General features: G+C 45.5%; 1 protein-coding gene across 4 annotated transcripts in view; it reads right to left on the reverse strand.

The window, feature by feature from the left end:
• CUL1 (cullin 1) overlaps positions 1 to 18,346 on the reverse strand; it is a 110,411-nt gene extending 92,065 nt beyond the window's left edge. For 2 of the 4 annotated variants that reach the window (XM_057549634.1, XM_057549635.1), the window contains exon 1: positions 17,964 to 18,133. The gene's annotated coding sequence lies outside the window, so the exon portion shown is untranslated. Of the gene's footprint in view, positions 1 to 2,535; positions 2,671 to 17,963; positions 18,134 to 18,228 lie in introns of those variants that run through there. The other 2 variants (XM_057549636.1, XM_007184660.3) reach the window with 2 other exon arrangements.
• Positions 18,347 to 19,690: the final 1,344 nt, after the last annotated feature.

Genomic DNA, 19,690 nt, shown 5'->3' on the forward strand with positions numbered 1-19,690 from the left:
GACTGAAAAAAGCAAAAAGTTACACTGTAAAAGTTATAAAAACATCTCTGTGAGCCATAGTTGGCCTATAGAGTCTCAACCAATTGTGCTCTCTGCTTTAGGTAATAACTGGCAACAATATAATTGTAAATAAATAGGAATTCACAAGCACAAAGTCTCATGGAAATTCTAGGTTAAGTGATGATCATCTAGACATTCATAAACCTGTTATTATAAAATTCCTCATGTCACTAAATTGAACACTCATTTAAAAAAATTCTCATGCTGGAAAAACCCCAGGGGTAAAAGGGTTAAAGAGAAACAACCCAAAAGAAAAAGGTCATATTATTAAAAGAAACTGATGTTATGTGAGGAAGCCTGAATCTAAAGGGAAGATGAGAAACTTAATTTTAGATATGATGAATGTGAAGCAATTAAAAAAAAAATAACACCAAAATGAAAATGCTCAATCAGGCAGTCTGAAAATACAGAACTGTAGCCCAAAGGAAATCACACCTGTAGAAAAAATGTGGTAATCTGCAAAAAGGTAAAACTGTCTGCATTAACGTGGATGAAATCTTCAGAGCATAAGGGAAGAACTTCACAGCGATGAGAACTAAAACCTGTATTTAAAGGACATGGGGGAGCCCCCCTCCCCCTGCCCCCCAGGAGAGAGGAGTGCTGCGAGCCGGGGGGACACAGGTGTGAGAACCAGAGGCCAGAGAACAGAAGCTCGGGGAGGAGAGCTGGACGAAACCTCTAGTCCTCGACAGGGTCAAAGGCTGCGATCAGTCAGGGAGAAGGTCTAGGATGAAGGTCGCTGACTGCAGCAGGTGCCAGGAGAAGGTACCTCTGAGAACGCAGCTCCAGAGTGGGAGCCGGCTGCAGCCACACGGAGACGCCCCCTAACAGCCGGGAGAAGGCGCCGGCTCTGCTGCTGGTGGGGCCCCTGGAAACCTGCCTCTCCTGACACCTGGTGTCACAGGAGGACCCAGGACTAGCTCGGGCGATGACAACGCGATGACTTAAGACCCCATCCGCCGTTACACAATGCAAGCGAGAGACATGAGTGTTCCTTTTAAATCCTAAGGCCAGTATACAAGCATAACTGCTATAAAGTTTTATTTGAATACAACATGACAACTATCATGTTTCAACTTCTAAGACAAATCACGTATCTTATTCAAAAATAATATACAACCGGCTTCCCTGGTGGCGCAGTGGTTAAGAATCCGCCTGCCAGTGCAGGGGATAAGGGTTCGAGCCCTGGTCCGGGAAGATCCCACATGCCGTGGAGCAACTAAGCTTGGGCGCCACAACTACTGAGCCTGCGCTCTAGAGCCCACGAGCCACAACTACTGAAGCCCCCACGCCTAGAGCCCATGTTCTGCAATAAGAGAAGCCACCGCAGTGAGAAGCCCACCCACCGCAAGGAAGAGTAGCCCCCGCTCGCCGCAACTAGAGAAAGCCCGCGTGCAGCAATGAAGACCCAATGCAGCCAAAAATAAATAAATAAAATAAATTTTAAAAAAAAATATATATACAACCAATAATTACAACAGCTGTCTCAAATAAAACTTCTGTGCTATGTCTCACAGTTGAACGTATGAAGCCTTGAATTCAAAATCTGATCTGAAGTTCATACTTCCCACTGCCCTCTTGCAGGGGTCCCCTTGGTGATCTCAAGATGACCCCCAACTCCGATCACGCCCACATGGGACTGAGAAAATACTACACCGATTACTACAGAGAACAGACAAATCCAGACAACCCAAAACCAGGGAGCACTGCTGGTCAGATTCACTTAGAAGGGCACACTTGGTTCCTTCAGTGCCAGCTCTAATTCTGTTAACTCATTTGAAATTAAAGACCCAAACAACTTCCCAGAGCTGTTATAGAGTTTTAAATGAGACATCGTATGTAGAAAGGCCTAGTTCTATGGCTGGTACCTAGTAGGAATTCCCCAACCAATAGCTCTTTTTCTCCCTTCCTTCTCAAAAAACAATAGTGTAGTAGGAGATGAAACCATCTAACTCACCTGATCTTAGTCAGAAAATGATTAACCCATTAAATGCAAGGACACTTTTGGTATGTTGAACATTATTCATGCAATATTTGCAAAACCTTCCTTAAAAAGAAAAGTAGAGCAAAACTATAAAACTCCTAGAAGACAACATAGGAGAAAACCTAGATGACCTTGGGTAAGGTGTGACTTTTTAGATACAACACCAAAGGCAGGATCCATGAAAGAAATCATTGATAGGATGCACTTCACTAAAATTAAAAACTTCTGCTCTGGGAAATACACTGTCAAGAGAATGAGAAAACAAGCCACAGACTGGGAGAAAATATTCGCAGAAGAAACATTTGATAAACAACTGTTAACCAAAACAATACAAAAATTCTTACGACTCAGTAAGAAAACCACTTGATTAAAAAATGGGCCAAAGCCTTCACCGAAGATATTCAGATGGCAAATAAGCATATGAGAAGATGCTCCACATTATATCACCATCAGGAAAACGCAAATTAAAATAATGAGACACTACTACAAACCTATTAGAACGGCCAAAATCCAGAACACTGACAACACCAAATGCTGGTGAGAAGGTGGGGCAACAGGAACTCTCAATCATTGCTGGTGGGAAAGCAACGTGGTGCAGCCACTTTGGAAGACAGATTGGTGGTTTCCTACAGAAATAAACACACTCTTACCAAGCAATTCAGCAATTAATTGTGCTGCTTCGTATTTACCTAAAGGAGCTGAAAACTAATGTCCACACAAAAACCTGCACACAGATCTTTAGAGCACCTTTTTTCCTAACTGTCAAAACCTGGAAGCAACCAAGATGTCCCTCGGGGTGAATGGATAAATAAACTGTGGTCCATCCAGACCACGGAATACTATTTAGTACTAAAAAGAAATGAGCCATCAAGCCATGAAAAGACATGGAGGAAACTTAAAGGCATATTATTAAGTGAAAGAAGCCATTCTGAGAAGGCTATAATACTGTGTGATTCCAACTACATGCCATTCTGGAAAAGGCAAAACTAAGGAGACAGTAAAAAGTTTTAAGCAGCTGCCAGGAGCTTGGCGGGGTTGGGAGTGGGGAAATAAATACGCAGAGCCCAGAGGATTTTTAGGGCAGTGTACTACTCTGTGCGGTACTGCAGTGATGGATACACGTTATTATACACTTGTCCAAACCCACAAAACGTACACCACCAAGAGTGAACCCTCATGTCAACTATGGACTTTGGTGATTATGATGTGTTAATGGAGGTTTGATTGTAACAGATGTACCACTCTGGTGGGGGATATTGATAACGGGGGAAGTCTGTGTATGTGCTGGGGCAGGGAGTATACAGGAAATCTCTATATCTTCCTCTTCATTTTGCTGTGGACCTACAACTGCTTAAAAAAAAAAAAAAAAGTCTTAAACCAAAAAATCAAAACAAAAAAATGAAAAGAGGCTCACTTTTGATCTTTATATTTTGCTCATGAAATAACTTGCATTTCATAATCTAGAAAACATAAGTAAACAAAAAGCTAGTACTGAATATTAAATACTATGTTTGCTTATTTTTCTTAATTGAAAATTAGGCGACTTTGATAATTGCTATCTGAATAATGGATATGTCCGCAAGTGGATTTTACATTTATACCTGTTACTGTAAAAATGGAAAGTATATCAATAACTGGTTCTTCTTTGTAAACAGAATATCTGGCCCCAGACCTTCAGACTTTAATAGAAGTAATAGTTCTGATTCACGGGCTCTGCTCTGTGGCTGGAAGGCAGGGGCCTAATTCACAGCTAAATCCTCAGCACCAAACACAGTGCCCCGGCACACTGCAGGACTCCAGAAAGACTGGGGAAATGATGATTCCAAATATTTTGGGGACACGTCTGAATCACTGATGATACTTAAAAAAACCCCAAACCCAGGACTTCCCTGGTGGCGCAGTGGTTAAGAATCCGCCTGCCTGCCAATGCAGGGGACACGGGTTCGAGCCCTGGTCCGGGAAGATCCCAAATGCCGCAGAGCAACTAAGCCCGTGCGCCACAACTACTGAGCCCGTGTGCCACAACTTCCGGCTGCCACGCAATCCGAAGCCTGTGTGCCTGAAGCCTGTGCTCTACAACAAGAGAAGCCACCGAAATGAGAAGGCCGCACACCGCAACGAAGAGTAACCCCCGCTCGCTGCAACTAGAGAAAGCCCGCGCACTGCCAAAAATAAATAAGTAAACAGACTGATTAAAAGAAAAAAACCCAAACCCATCCAGCCCATCAGCATACAGAACCACAAAGAAGCATGCTAGAACATGTTAATTACATGTAATTCCATTTTCTCCCAGCACAGGAACAGTACTGAGAAAAATGGGGAGGGGGGAGGCACACCATTTACGTTACGTATAAAATTTAAGAGAAATTATTCAAACAGGCGATAAAAACTGTAAAACTGATGGCTTGGAAAGTGAAGAAGCAAGGACTCACCATCCTGGGGTAGGATGTGAGCAAATGTATTTAAATCTTTACGGTTTGTTTTATGAGTTCTCCCACTTCCTAAAAACTAGCAGAGCTTTGAAATTAGTAGGCCCTCAAACTTATACTAAATGAGGGAACATAGCTGCTTTCTCCTTGAGATCAATCTTTGTCCTTCTAATTATATAAACATAGAAATATCTAATTATATAATATTATATAAACATAGAAATATGCTAATTCAGCATTCCCCCAAACACACATACAATTTTATAATCATGAGAAATTTTGGATGCCATTAAGTATGGAATTTTCTCCTATGAGCATCTTAGGAATTAGGATACAATTTTTATTCTTGGTACTTGAACAACTAATTAATAAGTCTTTTTAAATCCTAAAAATCCACATACAAGCACTCAAAGCCTTAAGTATTGTTCAAGTTATAATTAAATCTTAATTCCGTTAGAATATAGATTCTTCCTATTTTAATTACTGTGTGACTTCCAGTGGGATGACACGAGCATCACTGGTATAAATTGCTTTAGGAAGCTTGAAGGTGACCATAACCACTTAATATTTGACAGGTGCTATGCAGACTGACTGGTTCGTCCATATAAACTAGCTTTAACTGTTAAGGACCGAATTTCAGCTCTCAGTTTCAGCACAATGCTTTTATAGGGACATTTATTCAAGCTTGGTGCTTGCACGTATTTCATTTCCAAGCATTTTCGTTCACTTTAAAACAAGGAAAAACATTTATGTAGCTTGGTGCTTGCACATATTTCATTTCCAAGCATTTTCGTTCACTTTAAAACAAGGAAAAACAGTATTACATTTGATCACTATCTACACCATGCATATTTTTCAAATTGAGGACTGCAATCCATTAACGTGTGGGCCATGAAATCAGCTTAGTAAATGGTAACCGGAACTTTTCAAAAGAGTGAAAAAGAGAAGAGCTCATAGAACATAAGTACTGCTCAGTGCATCTTTAATTCAGTTATGTCTGTGTATGTACAGAGTTAACCTACAAAATGCAATTCTTACTGTAGAAACAATTCAAGAAGCACAGAGTGACATTACGCAGTGACATGACTATTTCAAATAGTTAATCTATAAGTGCATGTGGATGTTTGAGGGGACGCCCAAGTTCTGGTTCCTCAACTCACAGCCTGTGTGAGCTTGGGCAGATTCCTTAACTTCTGTGCCTATAATTATCTGCAATTATAACACAGAGAGACATATATATAATGGGGGCAATAACAGTACCTATCTTATAAGGTTGTGGGCAGGTATAGATGAGTTATGTAAATAAGCTGTTTAGAAGGGTACCAGACACACAGTAAGTATTTGCTACTATTCATATTAACACTTCAACAAAGGTTACCAGATGTCCTCAAAATTCCCAACAGGGTACTTAAATAAAACAACAAAAAAATTCTCAGGGGGAAATGTCAAAGCTAGCGTGTAAGTCAAAATGAAGTAAAGTAATGTTGCCTGAAAATTGCACAATACCCTTGGATAACATAACACCAGGGGTACTTCCCAAATTCCCACCAAAGTGGACCCATCATCAGAAGACAGGGAACCTTGTATTCTGACGGACCTGGGGATCCAGACAGAAGCAGTTGTAAAAGTTCAGATTTTCTTTGAAATTTCATTGGTTCTTAAAGTTCATCTGGATCTTTCATTCCACCACCAAATACACATAGTAGAATGCTCTAAAATACCAGCTTGAAAACCGTTCCTCACCCTAGTTAGCGGGTGAGCTGCTGTTTCAGCGAATCCACTGAGGTTGGAAGCCCGCTACGGCGGAGCTCTCCCTCCACACCAGCATCCCAGCGTCTCTCTCCTGTCTTGGTGCCGCAGTGTTATCAGGACCCAGCCTAACAACAGACAGGCAGACACAGACAGCGAGTCGTTTTCACTCCTGAGATGACCAGGATGCTGGTGGTACAGGAAACACCTTCAGGCCACCGAGGGTGGAAATCTGGACACGGACCTTCAGCTGGGGAGACAGAATGACACGTCACATGCAGATGACAGGTCTCTCCCACTCCTGGTGAGGATCCTGCTTCAGTAAAGGACGCGCTGTTCTACCACACACGCTGTCACTTTCGTTTCAATGAAATGTTTCAACTCACAGTTCCCACAATTCTGTTCAACTAATGCGCAGATTTCCCTCCTGTGCGGCCACGGTTTGCCCTGTAGTTGGTGAGCGCTAGGCCCTGAAATAATATCTGCTAAGTCAGCAGATTTTGAAAGTTACCACATCACTAAGCAAACAAGATCATTCATCTAATCTGGGTTTTCAAGGCTTTTCATTACTTTTTTTCCCACTAATACAAATAAATTATCTTAAGTTCAAAAATTCTGACCAGGGGACTTCCCTGGTGGCACAGTGGATAAGAATCTGCCTGCCAATGCAGGGGACACAGGTTTGAGCCCTGGTCCGGGAAGATCCCACATGCCGCGGAGCAACGAAGCCCGTGCGCCACAACTACTGAGCCTGTGCTCTAGAGCCCGCGAGCCACAACTACTGAAGCCCGCACGAGTACAGCCCGTGCTCCGCAACACAGAGCAGCCGCCGCTCGCCGCAACTAGAGAAAGCCCGTGCGCAGCAACGAAGACCCAACACAGCCAAAACCAAATAAAATTAAAAACAAATTCTGAACAGCAGCTCCCTCTAGCTAAGTGAATTTTCAAGACACTTCCCACTTCACTACAAATTGGTTCAAAAAGAATAAACAGCCCCACCTCTACACTCCATTTGATTTGGAGCTTTCACGTTTTGAATACAGTTTACCAATTCATTCACCTTACTGAAGGTACGAGAGCAATCTGGCGGCACCCTCTTTTAGGCGCCTGGATGGTGCTTCTGGCCACGCGCGGGGTCATGAAGAGCCAGAGGCACCTACCGCTGTTGGGGGTCTGCACCCAGCCCCACCCCGTGCACACGTGCAGTGCGGACTTGATAAAAAGCATCCTGTTGAAAGTGCCCTTACTAGCTACGACAACAGCAAGTAGTCAAGAGACTTCTAAATATCCGGGAAAGGGTATGAGGAGGTACATAATACACAAAAGTGTGCTTTTAAACCTTGGCTTTAGCACCTGTCAAGGATAAACAGATTAAATTCAGTCTCTCAATTATTTGAGTGCGTCTTCTGAGTTCATGAAAACGTACCATCTGATAACCTCCCATAAGGGAGGTTTTTTCCTTTCCGGGGGTGGTTAAAAAATCTTGCTCCCCACTCTGACTGAGAACAATCTGGCCACACCTATAACAAGGGGAAAAGTCTGGTAAAACCTGTAACAGCCTCACCTAAGAAAATGACTCTGAAACTGACGGAAGCGTCTAGCATTTTTCACTTGTGTTTTTTTTTTTCAGCTGAACTGGTCCTAGTCATGATGTTTCTTTTTAGTTGCAAAAACCTGTAGTGAATTTCCTTCATAATCTGCACAACTTGTTTTTATGGTCACTATAAAAGTAGTGGCTTTTTCGGTTACTGTTTAGGGGCAGAAGAGACAAAAGCAGCTCATTTCACTTCTACAATAATTAAACCTCATATTTTAAATAAGAATAAAGAACATCCTACATATTGAGATTGGTAGATTTCTATCAATACACTACTTGCGACTGGGGCACTACCATCATCTTTACAGTCAAGCTTGTTTGGTGGGAGAAGCCTCAGAGAAACGTCTGTCAAAATTCTTGATTTCACATAATTTACTTCATTAACTTGCGTATATTTTCTCAAGCAAGGTTTTCAAGCTTATGCTTCAAATAGCTTATTTTAAAAACCATCCAATCACGCTCCCAGTTGAAAATATAGTTAGTATTTTTTAAAAGAACATCAAAATCACAAAATGCAGATTTCCTCCACAGTTTAACAAGAACTCATTTATATAAAAAATAGGCACTTTAGAAGACTTGAGCTTCACAAACATGATCCAATTTTTACAATAAAATTTAGACATCAAAACTTTGCAAATAAATAAACTTCTGCAAAGTACTGTATAAATGCAACGAACTATAGAAAGAAGCACATTTTAGGACTAATTTTTTTCAGATCACAAACCCCGAGTATGCACTTATACTCACTTAGTCTACACTAGACTGCCCACAAAACACACAAATCTGCCTCTGCATTTTGGGGGGAAAAACCCTCTTTTTAATGTAAAACTGCTGCCAAGGGAGTCATCTGAATGTGTTTTAAAATCATTTTTTACAACTATTAAGGGAATCCACCATCCTAGTTAGACACACACTCACTCACCTATAAATCTACCATAAAAAGCAACAGTGGATATTCATCTTACACCACATCCATACTTTCAGAATGAAACGGTGTAACATATGGTTTGTTGGTTAGAACCTGTGACTTCTTTAGTCATAGACTGTTTCCATAAATCAGCCTATCAAAAGAAAATTTCTCATTTATAATTTATTATAGGTTAAATCTCAAAATTAACAGAACTTCCCCAAACTGGTCTGCTTTACTGAAATCTCACTTTTACGGGTAGAAGGTTGGAAGAAGGAGGACACGCCAAAGAACCGGCACCCACACCAGCCGCTTTCAAGTGAGAAGTGCCGCGGATCAGCACCGAGCACACGGCCCGACTTGCAGTGTTTTCTGAGCTTAAGGGGATGAGATGGGACGTACTGAAGGGCTGGCGAGGACGGAGAGCGGAGCCCATGCCTGCCTGTCGTGGTGACGCCAACACCCGCTGGGGGCAGACTCTGCAGTCAGGGAGCCATGAAAAATCCTGAACACAAGGCAACAGGAGCTGGTGACAGAACCAAACGAGGGAGGCATGAAGACAGGGCATTTTGAAGGAGGAACTAATAATACTCGGTAGTCACTAATATGGAACATCACAGTCTCAGAGAGAAGGCTCGAAACAGAGAAGCTGGGCGTGGCTTGGGGAGCAAATGAGATCAGTCTGGGGAGGTTGTGACGGTGGGGAGGGCAGGTGGGCCACGGGGAAGCCCTGCGGGCAGGTAGAGAGGCCACTGGGGCTCAGCTGGGAGGCAACCAGATGCCAGCGAGAACCGTCAGAACCGCTCCGGCCAAAACAGAACTGAAAAACCCCACAGCAAAGTGGACTAGAACGGAGAATCAGGTCCCAGAGGTACTTCCTGGGCGTCCATTTAGAGAAGAAGACATAACCAGAAGAGCAAAGTATTCTCCACAGAAGCTAAGGCCAAGAGATGACTCAAGAAAAAAGGATGCGAACCTGGTCCAGAAGCTTGGAAAACACTGCATGTTACATCCCCTCCTTAAAGGGGCCAAAACGCTCTAGAAAATAGACCTGGTTACACTTTCCAAACATATCATGCGAACGGTGTTCACACTCTGGAAATCACTGAGCCCGAGACATGCAGGGGAACCCATTTAAAATAACAGGAAAGAATCTAACAGAACCTGAACGAAGAGAAGCCAAGTCTGAGTCTCAATGGACTGAAGTGCTTTGAAAACTCTGGCAGTTTAGACTTTAAAAATTTTGAAACATCTTTGTAGTTAATGTTACCAACCAGCATTTTCCAGGTTTAAAAAGTGCTTTCAACATATGACACCTCCAAGAAAATGTGAACCATGTGTGCTTTGATCCTGCTGTTGGGTCCTCAGTAGTGAGGATGGATTAATGCTGGTCCACGTGCTTAAAAAAATTTCTTAGAGACTTCCTGTGATAGCATTTAGGGTTTATATTTAGGCCAGGAGTAAACTGAAGCAGGAACCATTTCTAGACAGCTACACGTCTAACTCCGCACCCATGAGGATCCCGATCTCCGCGGCACTTCCCACGCTGCTCCCGAGAACACTGGTGTTTCCAGATGCTCATCAACGCTCCACCGAAGAGGGAAGAAGCGAACACAGCCGTTTACTCCAGACCACGCCTCTACGGCATGGCATGCCATTTTTCACGTCTCTGATTCTAAAATCAGTATGTGCTCTACAAAACAAAACACACTCTTTAACATGGTAGTAGGGTTTTCTTCCCCCAAAGGCTATTATTAAACTAAGGGTACACCTTACATACATACACAAGTACATACACACACATATCCTGTAAGATACACAGTCCCTGTAAAACAGATGTCTCCTTATAAGACCCTCAATGCACATTAACATACTAAAAGCCCCTCAATATGCAACCTAGCATTTCCTAAATGTATTTACTCACAGATCTTCCCTTCCACTCCAATATCTTATGTGTCACAGAACATAGGTGGGCAAATACCGCTCTAAGCAAATAAAAAATTACTGAAAATGCAGGGAGTGGTAAAGCTGAGCTCCTTTATTATAAAAATAATAGTGACTCAACAAAGCTTCATAATGTCAAGTGATGACAGGCATGACAGGCTTCACCATAAATGCCCCAGTTAAACTGCAGACATTCAAAAACACAACATCCTGCACAGGACAAAGACACCGACACACAGGACGCTTGCAAAGGTACCACTGAGGAGTAACGGCGGCAAAACTGGTCATCAGGCCAGGCGTCTTCAGCACCCCTAAGCCCTCCCTTCTGACTTCTGGGTCCCCTGTGGGTAGACGTTAATCACCCTCTGGTTTCAGGCGTCTCTATCTGATGACTGACTAGTGAACCATTCCTGCACCGAGTGTCCAAGGCTACCTTCACCCTGGGAAGTGAAGGAAAGACTTCTGTCCAAAATGAGGCATTTATTTGCAAGAAGCAGAAAGCTGAGGGGGAAGAGCTCCAAAGCCGCCAAAGTGGATTCAGCCCAGCCTCTGGCACATTCTAAGCGCTGAGGAATAGTGGTTATTACCACAGGCAAGATGATTCTGTAAGACCGGAGAAGTCAGAAGAAATCACTCTTGGACTTTTTTCTTCTCCACCCTCCCCCAAACTGAAGTCCCCTAGTTCCCAAAGACAAACTCAGGGCTCGGGGAGGGGAAAGGCCTCCAGCCCTCATGCCTGGGCCTCCAGCTGGGACTGAAGTCCGCAGTCTCCAGTTTCTCAGCCTCATCCATGATTTCAAACCTTTCCTTCCAGTCTGACCAGAGCAGGCCTCCCTCCCCACTGCAGGAAGGGGGCTCTGAGCTCCCTGGCTTTTCTCCCACGTCCTGACTTCTGGAAGCTGCCCAGGCACACTTAACTATGTTAGCTAACAGGGGACACGTTCTGTGCACCTGTTTTCTCAGATGGCCAAAAGTATCCCTAATCTGTGTCATTTAGAATACGTTTCTTAAATCAATAGTAACGTTTCAATGTTCCAGGCTACAGCACAAAACGTGTCAAAAGAATTTACTTTTTCTAATTTTTAGCAAATTTACATTCTTAGGCATAATGATGACAGGTTTAAACATCCATCTACTATTGCTAGGAGTTGTAAAGTTAGCAAAAAAGGACAGGAAGTTCACAGCATCTCTAAGAAAAGGAAACTTCCACACTGAAGACAATTCACTAGTACATACTCCACTGCTGTAATTCAACAAAATGACAAAACATAAACGAGGTTCATGAGATTAAGACAGTTTTCATGGAGGGTGTGAAACTTGAGTGAAGCAGCTGAAGGATTAAGATGGGGGGAGGGGAAGATGAGCTGCAAGGAGAACCTGAGGGTTGAGAGTCAGATATTTACCCTACGTGTCAACACACCTGGCAAGGGACCTGCAAATAAAGCAAACACCAGAGTGATTCCGGCACTGAACTGAGCGAGCCGAAACATCTTGCTCGGAAGCAGGCTCACTGCTTCTATTGTCTTTTGTCTTCATAAGCTGACCCACTGCATTATAAATACATGTGTGCTGTAGAAAGTTGGACGAAAAAATAAAAACCAAAAGAATAAACTAAAAATAACCCATAATTCCACTATTCAGAGATAATCACTAAAAACATTTTGGCTTATTATCCTTTAAAAAAATGTACATACACACTAAAAACAAACGAAAAATTTAAACATTACATATACTGCTTTACAGCATGTTTTTGTCTCACTGAATACAGAATTACAGAAATGCAAAGATTTATCTAAAAATGCTGAGATCATAATCCTTAATAGCAAAACCTGAAAACAAATGCTCAATAAGAAAGCATTAAATAATAGTGTACCCATGACAGAATATTAATCAATCATTTTTTATATTTTCTTAGACTAAATCCTTAAAAGTAGATTAGCTATTTCAAAGTGTATAAATACATTTTTTTTTTTTTTACATAGTTCTCTCAGAAAAATGGTTCTTTTTCAGGCAATGAATGGATGGACTCATTTCTCCACACCCTCACCAGAAGTGGCTTATTTTTCAATCTATGCCCAAGTTTTTAAAAACAGTATCTCACTGATTTACTTTTCTAAGAGTACTGCTAGTAAAGCTGAAATTTTTTTGTTTCTTGATCCTTCTTTTAAAAATTACCAGTTTGCTCATTTTTTTCCCCACGGGGGAGGGGAGGGCGTCGTCTTTACCTTAGTTTTATAAGTCCTCTTTTTATAGTAAGCAAAATAAATTTACTTGTAAGTTACAACATTTCTTTCAGTTTGTCATTTGCTTTTTAATTCTGTTTATGGCATTTTAGCCTGCAGAAGTTTAATTATTCTAAAGTAATGAAAAGAGCCTTTTCCTTTACAGTTCCTACTTTCGGTGTTATGCTGAGAGGCTTCCTCCATCCTGAGATCATTTGTATTATCTTCTGGTTCTTAAAATCTTCGGTGGGGGGCTTCCCTGGTGGCACAGTGGTTAAGAATCTGCCTGCCAATACAGGGGACACGGGTTCGAGCCCTGGCCTGGGAAGATCCCACATGCCACGGAGCAACTAAGCCCGTGCGCCACAACTACTGAGCCTGTGCTCTAGAGCCCGCGAGCCACAACTACTGAGCCCACGTGCCTAGAGCCCATGCTCCGCAACAAGAGAAGCCACCGCTATGAGAAGCCAGCGCACCGCAACGAAGACCCAAAGCAGCCAAAAATAAAATAAATAAATAAATAAATTTATTAAAAAGATAAAAACTTGGGTGGGGGAGACATTTTAAAAACACACAAGTTCATCATCCTAAAATTACAACCATCTTTACTACTTTAAATATTTTCACTAGTACATACACATTTTAAGCACACATTTCATACAATCTGTTTTCCAAAGTATTTTCTGACACAGGCCTTTTTTAAAAATCGTAGCTTGTTAGATACGAACAGTCTTAAACGGTTTCATAAATTTAAGGCCAGTGAGTCACATCACACCAACTTAACAATAGTCCCAAAGTTCCAGAACTGTTCCTTTCTGTCCCATCAGCGCCCAATTACTCCCCTTCAATGTCCCCCAGTTACTAAAAGACCAAGAAGAATAAGCTCATTCTTGGTAGGCAACCCAGTTCTGCATAATGAATTCGGTCCTAATTATCAACGATAAGATACCAATCTTTGAAAGCATTTCAATTTTGCTCTCTTCTCCTCTTCCACCTTCGTATAAATTAGACACTTTGGGAGCATCCGGTTAAAAGCTGGAGCCCTGGAGTCTCCCTGTCATGTTTTAACCCAGGCCTCACCACTCACTAGGCCTGATCTCAACCACCCAAAGCCTCAGCTGCTTCCCCGACGCCGTCAGAGGACTGAACAACCGCACCACACTCTGCGGGGCCTGGTCAAGATTTTAAGTGGGTCGATGATCGTGAACAAAGTGTGAGTTACACGAGCTGCAGCAGGCAGCGCACTGGCACAGGGACACCCGCCCGTCACAAGGTCCCGGCCCTACAGGAGGTCTGTCTATTCCAAAGGAACCACAAGTCTAGTCCAAGGTTAACTGCTAGGACAGTGACCCGGGCGGGGCCTCACGGGACCCCAGGGAAGGCTCCCGCCCCGATGGAGCATCAGGACCTGAGAGAAGCCTTTCCAAGGCAGCAGGAGTCTGTCAGGTGACGGGAAGGGGACACGATACTCGAGACTGAGGGAGAGCATGAGGAAAGGGCAGCAAGGCCAATTCTGGGAACCAGCGCTGCAGTGATGGGGCAGCTGCCAGGAGACTCTGCTCACTTGATCCCAGAGTCTCAAAGGAAAACATTTAAATGACCGCCAAGCCTAGGCTTCACAACCCTGCTTCTCAAACACGAGTAAGAGTATGCTTTATAGGATGGTTCCTCAAATGTTGTCAACGTTAGAAGCTATGGCATTCGCATGGGACCCAGACGTTGAGGGCCTGAAGAAAACTTAAAAGAGTCAATTAAAAACCATCTCACTTTATAAATGAGGAAAAAAAGGCTCAGCAAAGTTAAGTTCAAACCAGATCCCATGTCTTCTCTCCCAAGCAACATCTTCTACACCTCAGCAAAAACACATGAATAAATCACACACACATCTCTTTCAGAAGCTATATCCCTGTGAATAAAAAATTTAAAAGCCGTCAAATATAATAATTCTGTTTATAGTGTGCATTATTAAATGGACACATTATAAACAAAGAGCTTAAATCCTTAGTAATAAACCTAAGGTTTTATTTAAATTTGATTTATTCCTCATTTCACGTTCACTTCTCAGTTTTGAAAGGCAAACGAAAGAAGAGAATTTGTTGAGAAACTGCCTGATATCCCTCCCCCCCCAAAGAAACAAACAAAAAAACAAGGTAAACTTCAAATTGGTCCTTAAAAATGGTACATTCTTTTCTCCAGGCATACCTGAAAGACAAGGTCAAAATTCAGCCAATGGTCCCCAAAAGACATCTTATTCCAGACTCAATTGCTGAGGTAGAAAGCCCAGCCTTGGAACCTATGCAGGGCCAAAACAGCGAGGAATAAAACACAAACACACTATGTTTTTTTGGGCCCTAATTTTCAACTTGAAGGATGGCAAGTAACTACTCCTCAATCCAAAACCACATTCCTTTGACCTTTCCTTGCTGAAAGAAAGGCATACTACGCCTGCTGGGCAAACTGGGCGTGAACTTCTGATAAAAGGCCCTCAAGGACCCAAGAAAGGTCTCTCCTGTGAGAAAGGTCACTCGGGCTCCAGTACCACCACTGCCTTTGCACCATCTCTCCAACAGGGAAGAGCCTTAACTCACCAAAGGATTTCACTTCAAAGGTAAGGCTGCAACATTTAACCTGAGGGGAAAGACCTCAATCTTGTTTAAAAACACACACACACAAATTTTAGAAATCTGTACCTTAAAACTAGTTTTGAAACAAAAAAAAAAGCAAATTAAAGTTTCACAACTTGTTTTCTTGGCACTTTCCTGGATTGCCACAGCTGAAGAAAACCTGAGCATTTTTTCTGTCGGGGCACTGTGTTAGTTCCTGGGGTGCTGTAGTAACAATTATGATTAAGCTTGCTCGCATTCTTACGCGATGGAAGCCAGTGACTGCTTCTGTAGCCAAAATCGGAGGTAGTTAAAACACTCGGTGTAAGTTAGAATTATTCCAGATTTATTCACGCAAAAAACAACTGAGGTACCCGTGACAAAGTTCTATGCTATTTACTTTGGGGATGCAAAAATACAGAAGGAGTATCTCCTGCCTTCAAGCAATTCAGTCAGAAAAGTATGGGAAGTAAGGCTGCACTGGCAACCCAGACTAAGTTAATTATCTCTAGAAGGTAATATTCAGCAACAGGCAAAGGAGTCGACGGGGCTGTAATATCTAAGCAAACTGCAGAATCGGCCCAGGCATTCACTGGGCTGTTAGTTCCCCGAGGTGGTGGGCGGTAGGAAAGGGGGTGTACCAGCAAGGACCTGAGCCGGTGGCCCTAAGACACAGAGGATACTACAAATCGGTGAGAAACCCTACTACTACAGCTAAAGGTGTTTTTTGCTTTTTGTGGGGTTTTTTGTAACATAAGTTTTTAAAAGATGACTCCAATGACAAAAAAAAGTTAAATATTTTTAGACAGTATTTCAGCCACCCCTCTCCAGCTTAATGAGCATTCTCTCTCGAAACCTCCAAAAATGGTCATAATAGAGTTAAAGCAAGCCAGTCTCCTGTTTGCATGCTTCGGAATCTGAAATGCCATGCAACTATTTCGACTTACCATGGAAAGCAACAAATAGAACGTTCAAGTAAATTTTTTTCTAATATCCAAGAACACTTTTAGATCAAGAAAACGTCATGTCCAATTTTTTTTTTTAGACAAAATATTGCTCTTTTTTTAAAAACATTCCCTATTTTGCTACACAACCCACAAACGCTCCAGGATTTCGGAAAATCGGGTAGACGGAGTGGCCACAAAATGAAGTGTTAACCTTACAACTGCACACGCTTTTGCAGCGTGTTAAGATATGCCGAGGTCCTAGAAGCTGGGGTCGTAAAGTAAAGTGAATTTAGTTCCCTTCTGTGACTCCGACGAGTGTATTTCCAAAACTGCGTGACTACTCCACTCCTAACTTGGACTGTTTTAATGCCCCTACGGGGAAGGGCAATTACACAGAGCAAATAAATACTTGAGTTAAGTTAACTACAATTCCCCATTTGCACCCTCACCACTAACCCCAACTGCGAGCTACGAGCAACAACAGGGATCCAATCGGAAAAGAGGATCCTCTTTTTGGCAGACAGCTCGTTAAAGGGAGAAAACCCCGAACTTTGGGGGATTAGTCTCAAGGAATGCTCACCAAGCGTTTCTCCCCGAACCAGCACTCGGCCTACAGCACACCCGGGCGGAGGCAGGGGTGCGCGGGGCGACCCCAGCACGCGGGCGGCGGCCGGCGCCCGGGTTACCTGCGGGGTCAGCGCGCGCTCCCGCCCGGCGCAGGGCCGGGGACGCGCCGAGGCGGCGGAGCAGGCCGGGCCCGACTCGCGGGCGCTCGGCCGGCGCCGGGGGGCTCCGTCCCGTTCGGCCGCCGCACTCGCATCCCTGCGCGCCTCCCCGGCCCGCTCCCCCAAGAGAACGGGGCAAAGGGGCGACTATTACCCAATAATAGCGCCCCGCACAGTCACAACAATGCGGGCGAGGAACCCGGGAGCCGCGGGCAGGGAACCGGAAAGCAGAGAGCCCGGCTCCGCGGCTCCTTCAGCGCGCGAACCCAGTACTTTACTTGAGAGCACGAGTCCGGGGCAAACGACGCTCGGGGGAGAAGTGATCCCGAGGGGGCGAGGGAGAGAGGGCACGGGTCCGGGCGCTCCGCGGGGGTCGCCGCCCGAGGAGAGGCGAGGCGAGGCTCGCACGCCCGGCCGCCCGGGGCCGCCCGCCGGCCCGGCTCCGCGGCCCGAGCCCGGTCGCGCTGGGAAAGGGGCGGGCGCCATGAATCGGGCTTTTTCCCAGTGCGTAGTCCGGGCCTGACCGCCCCGTGCCCGCGTCCGGGGCCGCGGCCCGGCCAGGCCCGAGCCGGCCGGGGTGACTCAGGGCCGGGCCGCGCGCTCCCCTCCCGCCCCCGGTGCCCGCCGCCCACGAGTCCCCCGGCCCCGCCGCCATTCCGCCCAGCCGCGGCTCGGCGGCTCAGGCCTCGCCCGGCGCTTGGGCTCGGCCGCCGCGGCCCCAGTCACTGCGACACCGCGGCTCCGGGCCGGGCCTGCGCCGCCGACTCTCCTCGGCCCTGGCGCCGTCGACACTCACCCGCATTTCCCGGGTGCCTAAATGGCTCCGGCGACGTCTCCACCTGGTCGCTGGGCCCGGCCCCGGTTAAATCCCCGTCCCGCCAAGGTCTCGCCGCGTCCCTCAGCCGCCGGGGCTGCCCCGCCTGGAGCTGCGTGCGACACGGCTCCCGCCTCCTCCTCCTCCCTGCCCGCCCGCCGGCCCTCCTCCCGCCGCCGCCGCCGCCGCCGCCTGCACCACGCAACCTCCGCCCTCTAGCCTTTCCTCCCCGCCCTCCCGGCCTCACCGGCTACGGCTCCCGTTGGGGAGAAGCTGGTGGGGGAGGGCCGGAACGCACCGCCATCGGCGTCCGGGGCGGGGGAACCGGGAAACCGTCGCCGCCATCTCCCCACCAGCCCGCGGCGCGGGAGGGGCCTGGAAACCTCCCGCCCGCCGTGGCCGCGGCCCCCGGTCCCCCAGCGCCACCGAGGACCCGCTCGCGGGGCTGTTCTCTACCTGAAAGCCCGCGGCCCCTGGCCCCGAACCCCGGCGCCCTCCCCGGCCGAGCGCAGCGGATCCTCCTCCAGGTTTTACAGCCTCCCTCTCCTAGCGGCCGCCTCTAAGGACCCGGCTTCCCGCCACTTCGGGCCGAACGAGGAGGGGTCACCTTCTTAGGTCGGGGCAGCAGCCTGGGGAGAAACTGCCCCAAGACACCCCGGAGGAGGGGGTCTTACACACCCCCTCCTGCCCCCCTCCTGCGCGCACACACGCCCTGAACCGACACGGATCACAACTGCACCCGGTGGATCTGCCTCCCCGCCTGGGAGAATAACCAAAAGCCATATCCCGACCGACTGATAAAGTCTGAGATGGGCGAGTGGCCCTGAAAAGCAGGTACAGACTAGAGAGAAACGTGTCGTCCATTCTCGAGCCCCAGGACACCTGCGGGCCTCGGCGATCCGCACCTGAAAGCCCGAGCTCCTCGGCGCCTCTCTCCCTCTGTTTCTTTAAAATCAAACCAAAACTAGCTTCCTTCTTCAAACTCTTTAACCGACTGTTTTTTAGGCAAATGTTGATAAAGATTCCCTTTACCATTAATCTCTGTAAAGACAAATCAAGAATGAAACTGAAGATTTTACATAAATGGATGGGATGAGATGTGACTATAGAATAGGATTGTTTTCACGTGGGGTCTGGAGTAGTTCACCGCATTCAAGTGAAATTAACTCACAATTGGGTACTTGAAATACAAATTTTGGCAGCACAAATAGCCACCTGGCTGCCTACGGTGACACAGGTGAGAAGCGTGGACTTGGAGGGGCTTCTGCTTTCATGCCCGTGGTCCATGAACAAGCGGGGAGGGATTTCAGATTATCTGGGCAACAGACTTGATGAATGTTAACTTCCTGTTTTGCTCCAAACTAAAACATTAAGTATCACCTTGGGGTGGAAATCCTAGGCCCAGAGCAGAGGCCTACCCCCATAGTCCTCTCTTTCCTGAGGAATATGGGTTTCTCTTAGAAGAAATATCCCACTACTAGATGTGGTTCCTCCTATTAAAAAGTGGTCTTTTGTCAGCATCTCTTAAGTATCTTTAAAAATATGGCATTTGTCTATACTTGTCACCGAAGTATGTGATCTCAGTCTGTGCGAGGATTTTTAAATTCTTGGTTTATACCCTATACTTCTAAATATTCAAAAGAAACTTGGATGCATTTAACTTTTTTGTGGGCACATGGTAAGATTGAAGGTACAAATGGAAGGCTTGT

This window comes from Balaenoptera acutorostrata, chromosome 7, assembly GCF_949987535.1.
Source record: "Balaenoptera acutorostrata chromosome 7, mBalAcu1.1, whole genome shotgun sequence".
In the NCBI taxonomy this organism is placed as follows: Eukaryota; Metazoa; Chordata; class Mammalia; order Artiodactyla; family Balaenopteridae; genus Balaenoptera; species Balaenoptera acutorostrata.